Source organism: Lepisma saccharinum, chromosome 6 (genome assembly GCF_977018435.1).
Source record: "Lepisma saccharinum chromosome 6, izLepSacc3.1, whole genome shotgun sequence".
NCBI lineage: Eukaryota > Metazoa > Arthropoda > Insecta > Zygentoma > Lepismatidae > Lepisma > Lepisma saccharinum.
Window position 1 is genome coordinate 3,458,470 of NC_139234.1, and position 18,424 is coordinate 3,476,893.

Consider the following 18,424-nt stretch of genomic DNA (forward strand, 5'->3'; position numbering starts at 1 on the left):
AGATTCAAGCATCAGGATACCATATAGTATCCCCCAAAAAACAGAAATTTACAAATTTTATAATCTCTCAATCGTTTTCAAATACTACTCTGTACACACACATAGGACACACACACGCGCGGGTATAGCAGAAATGTTTACTTAATTTAAATATTTATCTCTACCCAAAAGATATTATACAAGCATTTCCTGTTCACACCGAAATACAGCAATATATTCAACTAGGTTATTGGGCATTGTTATCTAACGTTACGTGGTGGACTGTGATTTTCTGAAGGCTAATAGCATCAATTTTACCAGTTAAAAGAAATTAATTTAGGGTTAATTCACACTGACTTCCATTCCATACCCATTATTGCATTAAAAGGCACTCTTGAACATTTGAATTCCACCAACAGATGTCGCAGTCACACAAAAAACAAATCTTCCACTCATTCTAATGATCTACCTGCATGTATCCATCTTGAGAATTTTTTAAAATCCGCCTACAGAAGTTGCCGTAAAATGAGTTTGGGAAGTGACGCACGCGTGGTACGAAGACCTCACTGCTGCCCTCTATGTCCTAACAAATCCTGCCAACAACATGTGTTGTGGTGGTGTCGTAAGCGAAAGCGCAGCGGTTGTAATAGGAAATCGAGAGTTTGGGAACAGGATGAATGTTTCAGCCTCTTTATTCTTGTTTCTTGGGAAACACTTTCCTCTTTCCATGGAGGATATTTGTCTCCTCGTTTTCTCATGTAACACTTTAGCACGCGTCTCTTCTTTGTCTTGTACCTCTGGTGCTGCTGGGAATTGCAAAACAGTAAAGCCCCCTCCTGCGAACAATAACATGTACTATTACCTCCGTGTATAATGGCTCGTGTCTCTTTTTCGAAATCAGACTGAGAAGGAAGATCGTTTTGCTTTTGTTTCGTTTCCTTGCTTAGTTTCCCTTTGTTGTATTTCGTCCAAGGAAGTGCAACTGTTGTTATTGGTTGTTTTTCTCATAGTCGCTTTTCGCCACTTTGGCTAATCTACACGATGAGGATGAGTGACCCCCTAAATCCTTAGCACTAAGTTGTACCCGCCCCTCAAATAATTTAACAATGAAGATGAAACTGGTGAAGGGACGGTCGCAGAAGGAGTACCCATGCTCTCCCCAGGACTCGAACCTGGGAACGTCGGCGACCTGACTATTGTGATCATATTTCTCTTGTTGCTTCAAGTCCATATGTGCTTACTTTCATTGTCCTAATTAGCAGAAGGCAAATCGCATCGCCTGTTCAAGAAACTGCATTCTCGTAAGGATCATGAATATGTTACCGGAACAATTCTGATCTACCCCAACATTCAACCACTGCCTATACATCATCTTTCTCCTTGCCGGCTCCTGAAGCATGAAATGCATTACCTGCGAACATTGCAAGCACAAATAATCCTAGGAGTTTCGGAATTAAAGTACAAGAATTACTCTTAATGGAAAAATGGCAGAGTCACGGCACGGTATGCATATACTGAAGGCATCAAAACGTCCCTATGAAATAAGTTTAATATATATGTTTTTGCATTTGTGTATATATACAGTTCGTCTGTTTATTTTATTTTGTGTTATTTCGTACAGGTAAATATACGTATATGTATAATTTTATATGTAGCTTAGTGTTCTATGTGCAGCTTATAGGCAGAATTTGATTCATATATAGCCCCAAGGGCTATATATGACAAGGGTTAGGTGTCAGACCAATCCCATTGTGAACCTCACCCGCTTAATGAAGCAATTTATTCATATTGTTCTTATTATTCTTATCACACCATCCAACCTTAACTTCACGATTAGCCAAAAGTGGCTGCAAAGCGAAGTGAAATATTTCAGGAAGTCACAAGCCCAATACTGCCACTAAGAGCCATACACACACAGTGCTGAAAACATGCAAATGGAAGGGTTTAAAAGAAACAGAGGACGAAAGAGAAAGTAAAGGAAATACATAGAGGAAAGAAGAAAGAAAGAAAAACAAAAAATGAGTAAACAGAGAAATTGAAGACCTAAGAATAAGATAAGGAAAGAAGAAGGGGAGATATAGAAAAAAACAGAATGAATAGGAAAACAAAGCAAGAAATAAATCGATAGAAAATGAACCGAAGAAAGATAAATATGTATAATAGAAGAAAAAGCGAGAGAGTAGAGATATAATACATTTGCGGATCGTAAGAATCGCAGGGATATTAGGATTGTACTTTTGTCTATAATTTGGTAATAACATCTTTAAAGTATAGTGTGTAGTATAGGAGTGAATTATGTGAGACTTCCTATTCTATCCATCTGATAAGTGAATATGCAACACATGTTATTCACCTTGCATACCTCGTTGAAGGAAACCTGGAAATTCTGCAAAATTCATTTGGCGTGTTTGATTCGCTGAAGAGATAATTAGAATGAAAAGTTAAACGAACTCAAGTTGTCGAGAATGTGTTAAAATCAATTGCATGAAACCGTTAAAATTGTAAAATTACTCTTCAGAAATCCACGTTCCACAACGTGACGTCACTCAAGAGCGTTCGTTGAATGTCCCGAACGGTTCTACCTTAATAAATTGCACCTTTCTCTCTCAAAGTCAAGATCAAGTTTGAATTGACGGCCTGTTCATGCAGGCGTTTCCCTTGTTTAAATGGAAAGAACGTGACCCAAGATATATTCATAGCAGGCGCAACTGTTGCATGTGGGGAATTCCTCCGACAATTCATTTTTCCCTTTTTGTAAAAAAAATCCCTCTTAATACGAGAATCACAATTGAACAAAACATGTACGATTTCTTCCTTGAAAAGTGGAGGAGTGAAAATGCAAGGAAATTGTTGTTTTGATAAATCAAGGAAATTTGTTTATAATAATCGAAGGGAATTTTCCATCGTTTAGGGATAATAGTGAAATTGTGCTTACATACCAGCCTTTTCTACCTCAAGTAAAAATTTACTAATTTTAGAAAATCTCATTTTCTCATTGAACAGAAAGTTCCCCATTTATGGAGGAAGTTTTCAAATATTTTTTTTTGTTCTAGATTATTGGACATTTTTATTTATTTTAAAAGGGATTTTTCTCATCTTGAGGAAAATTTTAATTGCAATGCTATTTTTTTTTCTAATTTTAGCTCAATTTTCTCATTTAATGGTTACTAACTTCCTTAAGGGAAATTTGTCACCGCTTATGGAAAATATCCCTTTGCAAAGGGAAATCTCTCTATTACCAGCAACCGGCCGTTCATCAAGGCAAACAAGTATGGCAAATTCGTTTACCCCACCCCCAGCGCCCCTAGCGGCAAGGATCCGGTAGCTACAATCAGGAGAAAATTGACTAACGCCAGGCGTCTGGCAAGACCACCAGAGGCAGCTTCATTACGTTAAAGGAGGGAGGGCGACTATATCCCCTACCTTCGCGCGTGAATCTTTATCACGTCTTCTTTGTTCCGATATTTGCAAGTGATGAGATGTGTTATCTTTTGTTCTGTGTAATTTGATGTGGTGTTTCCGTTCCACCCGTATCAAGTATCTTTATATTGGAAACTATTAAAATTACATGGACACCATTTGGTTAACTACTAAATATTAAATATACTACCACTACTAACTTTTAGCTCAAAGCACTGGCGTAGGCAATAGTGGAGCTGATGAGGCTACAGCCAGGGCCGGATTAAGGTGAGTGCTATTGATGCTGCAGCATTAGGCCCATTCCTGAAATAGGCCCAGATGATAACAGACGAGAATTTTCCGGAAGCTGAAAAGTTTTCTTTTGCTATATTAACCTGAAAATAAATCTTAGAATGAAATTTGGAGCCCCAATTTCGGACGCCTAGACACAGCGTTCCTTATTATACAGTTACTATTATTCCTTGCGCTGTGATGTAACTATAACGTCATTGTGTTTATTGTTCACCGAAGATTTCAATCATCGGGCCCAATTTCGTCTTAATCCGGCCCTGGCTACAACAACTCTCGAGAAAATCTGAAGTTTGAAATTACGGCTGTGAAGAACTTGAGAAAAAGCAAAGTGGTAAAAATGAAAAAAAAATGTGAGATTTGTTGTGATCTTCATCTGAAAGACAGCAGAGTGTTATTTTGTCGACACACATGTATTTTGAAATTTCCCTGGAGGCAGAGAGAATACCATGCTCTTTTTGCTTTAAGGTTTTTTTTTATACGAGTTTGAGTTTTTGTTGTAAGTCCACTTCATATACAGATAGGCTAATTGGGACTGGACCTACAGTTTAAAGTGGGATCCGAACCAGTATGGGCCTCCACCGGGTATCGATGTATACATTTATACGAGTGACTGGAGGGTGCCCCTTATATTTGATGAACTGCCACTATTTTTACAGCACCTACTTTTAAGTTTTTAACTTTAATAACAGATTTGCCATGAAAGAGAAAATTTACAACCAAATATTTTCTACCAAAACCTCAAACTAATATGGGATGAATCTTTTCACCTTTTAGGGAATTTTTAAAACTTTTTCTCTGGTATGAATTACTCAGCTTCTCATTCATGACACATTTTTTCTTCTGAGGGAGGGGCTACGTATGTGAACAGTAATTTTTTAAAAAATGTATTCAGAACACTAATTTTAAAAACGTGCTTAAATATCCACCTGACTTTAAAGGGCTTTTTTATCTTGTTGAGCTGGATCTCTGAAATCTACACTTTAAATGTGAACCCTGCTATCTAGCGTTAACTTGAAGGAACATTAGATAATGAAATGCATTAACTTCCGGACTGACAGCCAATCAGAACCTACATATCACTGGCGGTTCTGCAGCACTATAGATAGGGGTTGTAAATACGCTAACGAGTATGTAGGGAATTCATTCCATAAAACTTAAAAATTTGGATACTTTTGTCGTTCTAAGAGTGCACAGACGTAACTTAATTAGATGAAATTAATGAAGAGAGACACCCATGCCGCGACTCGCACAGAAAGAAACTAATTTGTTTGAATGAACAACCGAAAAATTGATACCCTCTACTAAATTCAGTAACTTTGACCAAATATTTTTGATAACTCTAAACAAATGTGCACAATTTATTAAAACTTGTATTCAGGCTGCCTTCACCTCATGCAGCGTGTTCTTGACAGAATATACCGTGCGTCCATTTCGATCTGCAGCCGAGAGATCGGGAGAAGCGTGGCGGGCGGCACTGACGGAGATGCCAACATTTGCGGCCTGAAATGCCCGCTTATTTTTATGGACATATGCAGACATTTATATAAATATTGCAAAACGAGCACTAACCTGTGTTATAAGAGTATGGTTTTAATTTTAGTAGCTTAGTGACTGTATGTGCCGATGATTTTGACACGCCCACCTCTTGTGAAACACGGCGTAGAGGTTTGTTTGGAGAACGTTCTAACGCTGCACCAATATCATCGAGTTTTGCTTCGGTTAGAATCCGTCGTTTTTGCTTAGGTGTTTTAAAATTTAACGATACAGTTTCTCGTAATTTAAGGACAAGATGTCTAACCGTATCTCTGTGTGGAGTTGAAACGCATAGGAATTTCTGTACAAATTACCTACACACGTCTCGACACGAGTTTGTTTTCACGTAGGTACGTGTCATACATAAAATAATATTTGTTCTAACGTGAATCTTGCGGCTGGCATTCCAATCGTCTCACTGACACGTCACACATACACACTACAATAACACAAACAAGTAACTGTAAGTAACCAAGAATAACACTCTTGCGCACAGTACGAAATTAACACGCTCTTGGTTTACATTGCTCGCCACTATATTTACAACTCTTGTCTTCATCTAGTCGCGAAGGAACAAAAAACTCGAGCTCGGAGATTTCGGATTGCAAGGAAGCTCGCGAACACTATTGACTTTTAACGGTTTCTTCTACAGCGTAATCTTGATACAGTGTTGCACATTCAAAACCTCCAAACGATCCCCATCGGCACAAAACTCTTTCAAGGATATAAACTTAAGCAGGACGTTACTGGTCAAAACTATGATTAAAATGTTTTATTATCTGTGGCTCTTAACATCGTTTCTAAAGCGTATTTATTTGTGTATATAAGGGCAGAACCTTGGATGAATTACAGAAGAACTTTTGCGTGTTATAACACAGGTTAGTGATCGTTTTGCAATATTTATATAAATGTCTGCATAGGTCTATAAAAATAAGCGGGCATTACAGGCCGCAAATGTCGGCATCTCCGTCAGCGCCGCCCGCCACGCTTCTCCCGATCTCTCGGCTGCAGATCGAAATGAACGCACGGTATTAGGTCCAAAGAACGAAATATGGTTGTTGTAGGTCAGTGGACTGGTGGCTTTGGTAGCAACACTGCCTGGAGGAAGTGTCCTTGTGTGGGTGCAGCCGATTCAGCGTTGCTAGATGTTAGCATTTTGTCAGAAAGTTTCGAGGATTGTTGAAGTATGTGTGACAAAAATGACGCATCACGTGATCATTGGAATTGGTTGGTTGATTTTGTGTTTTAAGTCCACTTTATGCACACTAAGACTAATAGAGACTGGACCTACAGTTCAAAGTGCGATCCGAACCACTATGTGCCTCCACAGGGTATCGAACCTGGAACCCTTTCCTTTCAAGGCCACGACGCTACCACTGCGCCATCGGGGAAGCCCTAGGAATTGGTTTTCTAGTTTCCTCTGTGGTAGAGCTCGTTGAATGCCCAGACAGGTAAAATTTACTTCCAAGATTCTGGGATCGAATGACGGCCATAGTTTTTCTTTCATCGTCGTACTTAAGCTCAAAATGTGAAAAGGCGACGTTGAATAAGAAATACAATACAGGATAACCTTATGTGAATATGGCAAATATGACAAAACTGTTTTCACTTTGTTTAATTAGTTCAGTGTGATATTTGACAGGAGATGAGGGAGACATTTCCCCTTTAGATACTGCATCCCCTCCTGGTTGCAAATGTTATGCTTTAGGTGGATGCTCTACGATTTTCTGATACTTCGAATGAAGTCGTGGCAGTATCCTTCCGCTGGGATTTTATATTTATCAAACTTACAACAGTGGACGTACTTAAGATATCTCCACCCTGTAGTTCGGTAACTCCACGTATTCCTGTACTAGCAGGCTGCTAATCCTATATAGAATTGTAGGCCATGCCTAGATTGTCGATATATTCCAGTAGTTCAGATTCCTTGTTCAATTGTGAATCGCGTCTCACTTGTTCTCTGTGCACGACATGGAATTTAAAACTCCAAGCGTCAGGTTAACCTTGCAGCAGGTTTTATGTATCAATCCGCGCGAGAACTGAGCTCAGAATCTTCCGTGCCAGTCTTTCCTCAACCGCCGAGCTGCTTACATCGGAGACACTGAGAAAATCTACAGTATTGCCAACCGCACAACACATCAAAACCCGCATGCATGTCAAGTGGATTGTATTTTTGCTTCTCTTTGTCTCCTGAAACATAACATTTTAAAAGTACTTTCTGCGCATATATTATTTAATAAATGTGTCATTAATATAAGAGCGAAACAACTTCTAAACATGAGAGCATGTGTGTATATTTCGAGCACGCAAAAATAAAAATAAACAAAGATAAAAGTAAACAACGATAGGCCCCTCTTGAATTTAATGACAAATTATTGTTTTTGGTTTAGAAAGAAATAGATTTATGAAAAACTTGGTTGCTTCGTTCGCAATACATCCGTTACTGTAAGACACACGCACTTCAAGTTGTACCACCAAAAAAGCATGATTTGTTATTGGTGATATATACAATCAGGTGCATTGTCTGTCGCTATTACTCTGGTTTCAATTTATGAATCACTTCACTAAACCAGGATTCAAATCTTGGTCTGTCTATTTGTTGCTGATAATCACCCTTCCCTTTCTTTGCGCGGAACAGTAAATATGCGCCTTCAACAAAGCTTTCATTGCCGCCAGTGGGTGCCGCCCTTCCCCTCATCGTCGGTTTCTTCAGCCCTGGCGGTGGTTTTGCATGGTGGTATCCTTCCATGGTTTATTCCCCCTTCCCCCACTCACCGAGTTGAAGGACGTCTCGTCCAAATAATAAACATGTTTCTTCTCACTGCGATATATTTTAATACCGCGGAGATTCTTTTGTCGTCAAACAACAAACAATCGTTTCCTCTTGCTAAACTCAAACCGCAAATCATTCAACACCCGTGATACAATTCGTGTGCACATTGACGGCAAATCACCTCACGCCCTGTTTTACTTTGATCTTGTTGCCGCAAGGAGGATTATGCATTTAAAACAACTTGCTTGACTTTGAAGAACATTTCCTTTCGGATGAAGCCCAAAATAACATTCGGGTAAAACCGCGCGCTGAACAGGAGATTCGGCCATTCTCGCCGCTCTACAATAAACATAGGGTTAAAATAGTGAGAGGTGCAACACTGGTATCAGCGATTTCACGCGCTCTGCAACGCAACGCATTCAGTCTCGCTCGACTCGCTCTAAAGTTTCAATGTCTCTTCAACGCATTACAGATTCGAGTTGGCGAATCTGCGGTTCTAAGTTCGTCTGCACAGTGATTGCAACCAATTAAGTCCATACCTGCTAATCAATGTATTATTTTGTCTGTATATTACAAATTAAATAACTGTTTTCTTGCAAGTATGCAGTTGTGTCGGAATAGAACCCGTCTCAGTGGAACTATATTCTTGCGCGCACGTTTGGATCTACATATGCTAAAACCTGCTGCAAGGTTGACCTGACGCAGGGAGTTCTTTAGTTCAATGTTGCATTTCTGTCCAGTTCGGGTTACATAACAACACTTGAAATGCTCCATTTTTCTGTTGCAGTACTGTTTATGTCCTACGTTTGCAATGAACCATAATTTTTTCGGAATATCACCTGGCAACATTGACTCAGCATGGCGTCCGAGCGTTGTCTTGTCATGTTCGGCCTCATCATCGCTAATATCTCCCAGCTTATCAGATTCACTTTCGCTTAATTACAGCGGCCACCAGCTCGCGGGAATACCGCTCGTGTTTTGCCTTCATTCTTTACCTCCCCGCATAATTACTATGGATGACATCATGAACCACTTATTGAAGTAGTCTGTGCAGGATGACTGACAGTTGAATGTCGGCTTCTACGCATTTCTTTTTTGTATATATATAAAGCGGTAATGAGTTCCGGTTTGTGGCGCATTTTCTGACCCAGAAAGTTCGTTGAACGATTCATTCTCAACGCAGGTGTTTTAGTGTTTCGTTTCGTCAGTCGTTGGAAATGTTCTCTCCAAGGTTGAATACATACAGGTCTGTCAATAAGGCGGTTTGTTTGTTCGGAACCTTACGTTTGTTACGTAGTTAATTGTAAGTAATTGAGCTGTCAGCAAGCAAAGCTCCGGAGCTTCCCAAAGAAATTATGACACGATCGCACCTTATTTGAAAAGGAACGTCACAAACCCCTTAGATTGTAGCCAAGTATCTGTCGCCCTCTAGAAATCTTAATTTCTTTCCAAAATAATGGTTACACATATAATATTATGTGTGTGTGTGTGTGTGTGTGTGTGTGTGTGTGTGTGTGTGAAACGGATGGAATGATTTTTAATTTGGTGAACAAATTCAACGCTAGGCACATTTAGATAAATGTGTGTGCATATGTGGGTAGCTACGTTTGACAAAATGATACATATATACAATTATCTTCGTTTTCTACTGTGAAAATGCTTAAAACAGCTGTGTTGACACCCCCTACCTTTCCCGAGATCACGTAGTAGTGCACGTACAGTGGGATGCGTAAGTATTACCAAGCAAATTGTCCATCACCATGTTTATTCTATTTGTTTTACGCAAGGAGAGCATCAAGAATTGAAACAAAATCGCCAAACAGGCTGACAATCCTTGCACCAACATACATAAAAATCCAATCTTTAAAGACACGTAAGATGCAAGAGAAAAATTAATGAAAATAGTCTTGGACAATTTGCCGAGTAATACTTGTGCAACCCACTGTACGAGCAAAAGATTTGATTTCTTAGTTCTTGACTTAGAAGCAGGAAAACTTGTAATATATCGTGTACGATTTTACACCTTATTTACTATATTTTGTTATCTTCGCATTACTCTTATCAGGGAGAAAAGTTTATTTATTTGAAAAATCCTGAATCAGAAAAATCCATTTTAGATCAGGATATCAACCGGAAAAGAAATAAACAAAAATTATAAGGGATTGTTGTTGACAGCATATTTTCGGAAGAAATACAAGTAACAGGGAATGATATGTATTATTTACTGGTTATGTAGTGTGTTCTAATGATAGTATTGTACCATTGGTTGATAAGTGAGCAAAACACTCTAAAGCCGTGAAGTAGATCAGTTAGCTCAACGAGTGAAAACGTGAGCATCGCTCGGGTGCTTGACGCGACCCTGGTGGCCGGATTGAAGATGCATCTTGGGAGGCCTCGGTTATACTAAGATGTCTCTGTAGAAAGGGAGGGTTGAAGATTGAGATAGGCCATGGATGGAGCTTCTTTAGGTCAAGGTCATTCCGTCTCCCTCTCCTTTCTTACGAGTTGGCCTCGGGAGGGTTATAATTGGGCGGTGGCTGGAAAGATGATTGTCTGTTAATTTTTTCCCCTTCTCTTTTGGTCTGTGAAGTCTCGCTTCGGCCACACCGATTATACGTAAAGACGAGAACAAAAATTTCTATATACTCAAGTCTAGATGAATTAATTTGATATTTTTAAAAACCACAGTGCTGTATTTGGCATAACGTCGATCTCGTCTCCAAGGTATACTGTTTGAGCAGCATGCAAAGTGCACATCGCAAACTTTCACATAATAGTTATTCAAGGAAAAAGAAATTCTTACTGAAGTTTTTGTTTGACGCCTCGTTTCGACGCTACGAACCTTCGGAAAACTGATTTTTTCCCTGAATGCAATCATGTAGCACAGGCCAACTGCCACTAATGGATTGACTTCGTAATTTCTCTAAATAAAATGTGACTGCTTGGTATATCTGTAGAACTCCATAGTAAAATAAATCGAGGTACTTTTTTTTTTTCCATAAATTATACCCAAGTCTCGGTATCATCCGTAATGTAGTCGCATCTTATCTGGAATGAAGTAACTAAAACTGACTTAGTTACTTTGAAAAATAACAGTACCTGGAATTATTCTCTATCCACTGTAAGAACGAAGTTAAGGTAAACAAAACCTGTGATTTCTGAGAAGTTTCTTTCTTGCGAGTTTGTTCTGATGTTATTTTCCCTATGAATGTATTGGTCGTTGTTTTGCAGCTCGTAATATAAGGTCCCACAACTTCAATATAGCGACTATGTTGAGTAGTATGGCTTTATCACAGGACTACATTCCAGCGTGCAAGATTCTTGCACAGCTACCACTGGAATAACCAATAGGATTCTTCAGGAGCCATGCATACATCGACTTCGTTCTTACAGCGGACGAAGTATAGTTGCCTTATGGGCCAAGTAACCGTAACTCATTTACTTTCTAAAAATAACGTTACGAACACTGGTCAACGTCACACCGTAAAAAGAAAAATGCAAGAGATATGAATGTATGAGGCTCTGGCAACGCTGTTTGCTAGTGATGCATTGCTATGCATCTCCCGCTGGGAGGTGCTCATGTCGTTGCATCTCTTACCCCCACCTCCTGTCGTAACATTGTGTCGTGCCGGGAGAAATTAAGTGCCGTGGGCGCCATGAATAGGTGGGTGATGTGCAACACCTTTTCGATTGTTGGGCAACAATTAAGCCGTTCGAGGCTTCAGCAGCCAGGGTGAACGACCAATTTGACGAATTTCCTAATGAAGTAGGGCCGTTGGTTGTTGTTGAGTTGCTGTTTCAAGTTCACTAATGCACAGATAGGTTAATCGGGACTGGACCTATACTTTAAAGTGGGACCGGAACCAGTATGTGCCTCCGCCTGGTATCGAACCCGGACCCCCTTTATTACAAGTGACGACGTTACCACTAAGGCATGGAATAGGCCCTGCGGTTGGTAGTTCTGGTTTATAACCCGTAAATACTATAGTTCTTTCTCGCTAGCATAACTACTATTATGATGTCAAAAATTATCACATATATACGAGGGTTGGGGAGTAAGTCATGGCAACCCAGTAATAATTCGACAATCGAAGGATGTATTAAAAATTTGTTACATACAACGGAAAGAGTATCCATTATGGATATTTTGTTGGTAGGAATCATGAAAGAAAACCCAAACAACCCTGTGACATATACATCTATTAATGTACAAGTTACAAAAACCTGTCTGACCCTGTGACATACACATGTGCACATGTTACAAAAACTAGTCTGATTATGACAAACCTTCGAAATAATCTCCCGCATTGTCCAGAGCACGCTGCCATCGATGTGGAAGACGTCGAATACCATCGGCAGCACCATCCTCTTCACCATGCCTGAAGTGTTTGTGATCTACGACGTGCCGTTAGGGAGTAGCGTCCAGATCTACTGCATAATGCAATCAAACTCAACGATAATGCATAAAAAATATATTATACCCTTTCCCACTATCTCTGGAGCAGGCGAACGAAAACTAGTCTCTGCGCAAGTAGTGACGCGAGACGGTTCCACCAATGAACACGTGAGAGGGATCAAGATTTCATGGAGTGAGAGAGCGCGACCTTCTCAGGAGCGTGTACTGCTTTGCTCTGCCCACTCAATTTCCGCTACGCACGGCCTTGCTCCAGAGATAATTGGGACAGGGTATAGAACAGAAAAGTTCAAAAATAACAAAAGTACATGTTACATGTAATCATCATTTCACTTGCATCATTTTCTTGCAAACATATACTGTACGACGGAATCAGGAATATCATCGCCGTAACTGTTGTGGTTCTACAAATGTTATACACAACAGTTGTTCAACAATTAATAACAAGAGTATCAGTGCAATTTTTGATAGTATTTTCACTGTTTCACTTCGTAACACGTGCCATTGTTTTATGCTGTGATACTTGACACGTCCTTTCCCATTGCACTAATATTTATTGTTATTAATTACCTTTTCTCTTGTACAAATGTTTATTGTTCTTTAATCTTAATTTCTGTAATTTACCTATCCCTGATAATGTCAGGATAGTGACTAACCTGTATATACTTATCTTGTAAGGGCTGTTACCATGGCAGTTACGAGTGTGTTGTCTGGACTTGGAAGTTCGGGCTCGGTTTTTGAATAGAGTCATCAAGTTGAATTATAAGAAGTTTAATTTCTTTGAGTGAAATGGATTATATGTTAGGCATATAAGTATTTAGTTTGCAAAGAAGTAAAATCGACTTCCTTTTTCTTAGTGCAAACTTAACTTTGATTTTTATTTGACGAACTAACAGAGAGAGATTACCCCATACCCTGAGAGGCATCACGCGAATGCTTTCGAGTCTTTCATGTGAACTTATTATTTGCTCTTTTAGTTAAATCATGTTGTTTTTTTTACTAAAGAACGTGTCATACTGATTTTGTCACACTACTGTTGGGAATGGAAATGGAATTTATTTCTACCAGACTTCCAATAAACGTTTGTTTCAAAGTGCGATAACACAGACAGCATTCTCTTTGTCAGTGCATTTGACGCTTTCTTGACCATCAAAATATGGCAACGAAGTTATTCTTATAATTCACTAACGTGCTCATTATCACGAGTTTTAGTTTTGTTATGTCCGGTTTATGCACCGATAGGTTAACCGGGACTTAGTGCCTCCACTGGCTATCTAACCCGAGATCTTCTGATTACAATGAGACCACGTTACCACTACGCCACCCACTTCAGCCCCTTGCCCTGTAGCTCTGACAATTAATAAGAATAAACAATATTCCTACCACTTGAAAGTAGTACCCAATACTATAGTAGAATGGCTGAGATGATCTTCAAATGAGATGGACTACATAACGAAAATGAGGTGCAATGCATTCACTGTTATGATTCCACCACAGTATTTGTCAAGGGAAACAAGAAAGATCCTTCTTATTCTGAATCGTACTTAATTCTTCCGACTACTACAGCGCTAATACTTGTATTATTCCATCTTTATAATGTCAGACATATGTATTAGAGTTTGAATTTTTTTACTCGATTCTCGAATTAAGAATTCGGTATTAATCGATTCTTCAAATAGTCCGATACACCCCTTCGCGAACAGTTCACAGAATAAACATCATTTACGTGCAAGGGGCGGGCAACAGCGCAAGGAGATTTTAACAAAAGCCGCATTGCGTACAAAGAAGCTTGCTTTGACAGCCGATTCCATGTAACAGCCTTCGTAATTTATGTTCAACTTCTAGTACCTTTGAAAGTAAAAGATGGACACAATAAACCCTGTAAATGTTTTTTTCTTAATATGGCGAAGCACCTTCTCCTTTCGATAGGACCTGGCTCTCTTGATACCGTGTGAATACACAATTTTTATCGAAGAGAACGGCCGGATAGGAAACTAGTTTCTGTGCTGGGCGTCGGTGTTCTCCTTGTTTTTCTGTCTTGTTCGTGTTTCAACGATAAATCATCGCCTTGGAATCTGTCATCGGTGGATTTAACCTCTAACGAACACGCAGCCTATTTGTGGCTTTGAATTGGTAAACGTAACAGCTGAATTCAATATACTAACAGCGAGGTATCGACATAAGAACACGATATTTTTCGTTATGAAGATTGAAGTTTTGTTGTCACGATTTACAAGGTGTGTACATAAAACCTGCATTAATTACACTTCTCCAAGTTGCTTTCATGGTGTACATTGGAAGATCGTCTGCGCTATCACCAGCTTTCGTAGAATCGAATTGATAAGCATTCAATTTATCACGCAAATCCAATTTTCAGTATGTTGAAAAATAATAATAAGTATAATTTTGTGTGGTCTTAGAAATAATAAAACGAAAACAGCTTTTTCATAATGTACATTACACATTACGCACTTTTCATTGACAATACAGCTCCTTTTGCCAGTAAATTGCAATTTTTGCGCATCTAATCGTAGAATATTATGAGTGCCTGGCAGTCATGAAGAAAGAAAATAGTAAGGAAATTTCCCATCACCATGTAAAAATTATTCTCTTTTTTAGCGCAAGTGATGTTTCAGAATTGGAATTAAAATGGAATATCCAACATCAGTGAAAAAAAACTGAAAACAAAGGAAATGGAAAATAATAGGCAATTTGCCTACTAACATTTGTGTACGACTGTGTAACTATGAGAGTGAGCGCAAGAAGTGAATGAGCTTAGGGCACCAGGGACGTTAAGTGGGAAATTATAAACAAAATATGTGCTTTCTTGTTTATAAATAATACAATTTGTAAATGTTTCAGTACTGTTATGCATGTCCTACATTCTTGTGTTTCATGTCTGATATTTGTTCTTTTAAAAAAACCAGAGACATATAGACCCAGTTCGGTGTGTCTAATGTTTTTTCCTCTTTCTTTCAGGCCGGAAAAGAATGTAACGAGATACGGTAAGTTGGTCGCACGCTTTTATACAACGTTGTTTTTAATGAGATTCCGCTTTGTGTGAATTCATTAAACTCATGTTATTTTCCATGCAAGATCCTTTGCACATGAATGTGTTTGAACGAGTTTAACTGAATTGAGCATGTGCTATACAGAAGATACGTGTGTTTGTGCGTTCAGAGAACTTAGAATATCAGTTACTTTTGTACAGCCGGCACATGTAATAGAAAAACTGTCAATCAGTATGTTTATTTACTTTTCTTTATGCATAGGAGGTTCGAGAATTGAAAGAAATTGGTCATCGAAACAGGTTTTAATTTCTCTTCCAACAACAATACAATTCCTTCTCTTAGAAGGATGTAAAGGAATGTAAAAGAAACAGAATGAAAATAGCTTTGACAATCTGCCTTTTATAATCTGACTCTACAATTCATGCTCGAAACACTAACTAATGATCAAAATCGGAGCATACGTTTGAGGATGAAAAGCTCTGTATATTCAAAATGAAATATCTTCATTTGGAAGTCTCCACAAGATGGCAGATCAATCGATTAAATGCAATAATTATTCTGTGCTAATATCCAGTAATAATTTCGTCTGTGTCGAATTTGAAATTTATGTGGACATTTTTACACGAATGATAAGGCTAAAGAGATAATATTGGTTTGCTTCATGAAATCACCATTGGCTGCAGTTTACAATAAAACAACAGAGTAGTTTGGAACATTTCGGTAGATGGCTCTCGTCAACGTCTCATTCGAACAGATTGTGTGTGATGGACAAGGAGGAGTGTTCCACCTATAATGAGTCATGGTTTTGTACAGATTGCGTTTATTTCTTCATCCTGTATACGTTTATTTCTTTCTCATTTCGCGCTTTTTCTGGTACTTCATTTTTGTTTTAATTCCTTTTTACCTCTTATTGTAAACGCTTCAGCAGGTACTAGCTTGTTTCGTTTCACGATTACGTTACTTTAAAGATTTCAAAGATGTTTAACCGCCACAGTTTATTCTATTCAACCCCCCTCCTGTAGCCCAATTCCACGTCATCCAATTATTTCAGCACTGTAATCGGGAAAAGATTATCTACTGTTTTGGTTCATTTGCATTATAATCTAAACACACTATATTCTACGCAACTGTTCAGGTTAACCATCATAACTCTTCCTTCATGCTTGCGGCACAATATTTTTATTTCCCATCAACGAATGCAGTGTGATAAGAATTGTCCAGTATCAGTAGCGTAGGAACGTTGTTGATTTGGGGTGGGACAATGTTCAACCTTCACATACACACACACGTACTCGGGCCATTCCATTGGCATTCCACAAGCCTCCCGGATGGCGTGGTGGTAACGTCGTCGCCTTATAATCAAGGGATCCCGGTTCGCATATGTGGAGGCACATAAGGTTCTTATCCCGTTGTAGGTCCAGTCATGATTAGCCTATCTATGCATAAAGTGAAAACAAAAAGCGAAAAGAGTGATAGTCACAAAATAATTTAGGATATTTTTATTTTTTAAAATTGTATGGCTTTCTTTCAAGATACTTTTTAACAGGTTTTAAAAATATGTTCTATTCTCGAACAGATAAATAAAAGTTCATTCCATAGTTTTTTCTCGTTATAAATAGGTTTTTACTTATAAAGTTTTCAGAGAACAGAGTTGAAATAGGTAACAGGTAACACAATATAGTACAATAGGTTGTTGCTTTATAGTGGCTCACACCGTCTCTGTTTGGCGATTTCTAGCCAGTAGTATAATAGGTCCACGCTGGCTTTGATTCTTTTAAATATTGAGATAATGTAGAGAAAATCAACTTTTTATTTTGCTGTTAGCTACTAATAATGATATTCTTTGAACGGCATCATCTTACGTCTATCAAATTACTTAAGTGGGTACAAGGGGTACAAAAAGGGGGTACTGTACCCCAAACACTTGAGATGGTTCAATGTACCTCTATACCTCCCGTTCCTGCTCAATTGTCCAGTACAATCTGTTATTTTTGCCAGATTATGCCCAATGCCGGTGTAATGATCAGTGAGCAGTGTTGCCAACTCAACCTAACTATATTTCCCGAACGCGGCTTAATGGCGTATCCGGCTTCCGTTCGTGCTGTCTCCCGTGATGCTGATTTCACCTCGCCTTTTCTTCCACGTTTTCCCGTTTCCTTGTTCCTCTCGAGTTCCCGCTCGCTAATGGCCAAGACGATGACTTGACAAATCGCGGTGCGGATTCAAGTAGGCCCTCTGCTCACGATCTTCACACGAATTCGTGATGGATTATGGAAGAAAAACGCCGCTTCTGATACTGGTGTTGACGTTGCCGCTCGGAAGACATATGGCGAGTTGCAACATGTTTCACTAATGATTCTACAATTTCGTTTTCATTGGTAGAGCAAGAGCAAAAGATTACCACGTTGAGGTCTCGGAACTAATCAGATTTGAAGCTCCTAACCTGTAGGCTACGGCTGCTTCCACTCTATCTTGAAGTATCTTCGATAATTGTGTTGCAAGCCAGCGATATATTGTTCCTTCAATTTACAGACGGAAGCTTTAAAGATCATACGACAAGGTTCCTTCTATCTCGCACTATGTAACGTAATGTATTCTAAGCGGACGAATTTCTTGAAGAGTAGAAATCTCTAGCTACTTGTACCTCTGACCTGGGAACAGGTCGCTAGTGTGGCATGTTTGAATAACTTTGAAACGAGCGACTAGCCACAGCTTAGCAGCTTGGAGATATACTGTCAGTTGTAATTGTTATGACGTCAGAACTAAACCTAACCTATTTACATGTTTTTATTTGCAATTAGAACCATGGTCCGATTCGGTACTCTTAGTGTGCATACATATACATATATATACACACACATGGTGGACTTATTATTTCGAGCTCCAAGGAGACACGAAAAAAGTTTGAATTATCCAAAGCTCGAATTAACAAAAACATGTATCATTAAAGATGATTTCAAAGAGAATAAACTTATGTTCGAATTGCCGAGTAATTCGAATTAT

General features: G+C 38.9%; 1 protein-coding gene across 7 annotated transcripts in view; it reads left to right on the forward strand.

Annotated features, from left to right (window-relative positions):
* LOC145988509 (uncharacterized) overlaps positions 1-18,424 on the forward strand; it is a 244,692-nt gene that overhangs the window by 50,190 nt on the left and 176,078 nt on the right. For 6 of the 7 annotated variants that reach the window (XM_083123381.1, XM_083123385.1, XM_083123379.1 and 3 more), the window contains exon 2: positions 15,390-15,415. The exons of the other annotated variant lie outside the window; for it this stretch is intronic. The gene's annotated coding sequence lies outside the window, so the exon portion shown is untranslated. The remainder of the gene's footprint in view (positions 1-15,389; positions 15,416-18,424) is intronic. 7 annotated transcript variants of the gene reach the window in all.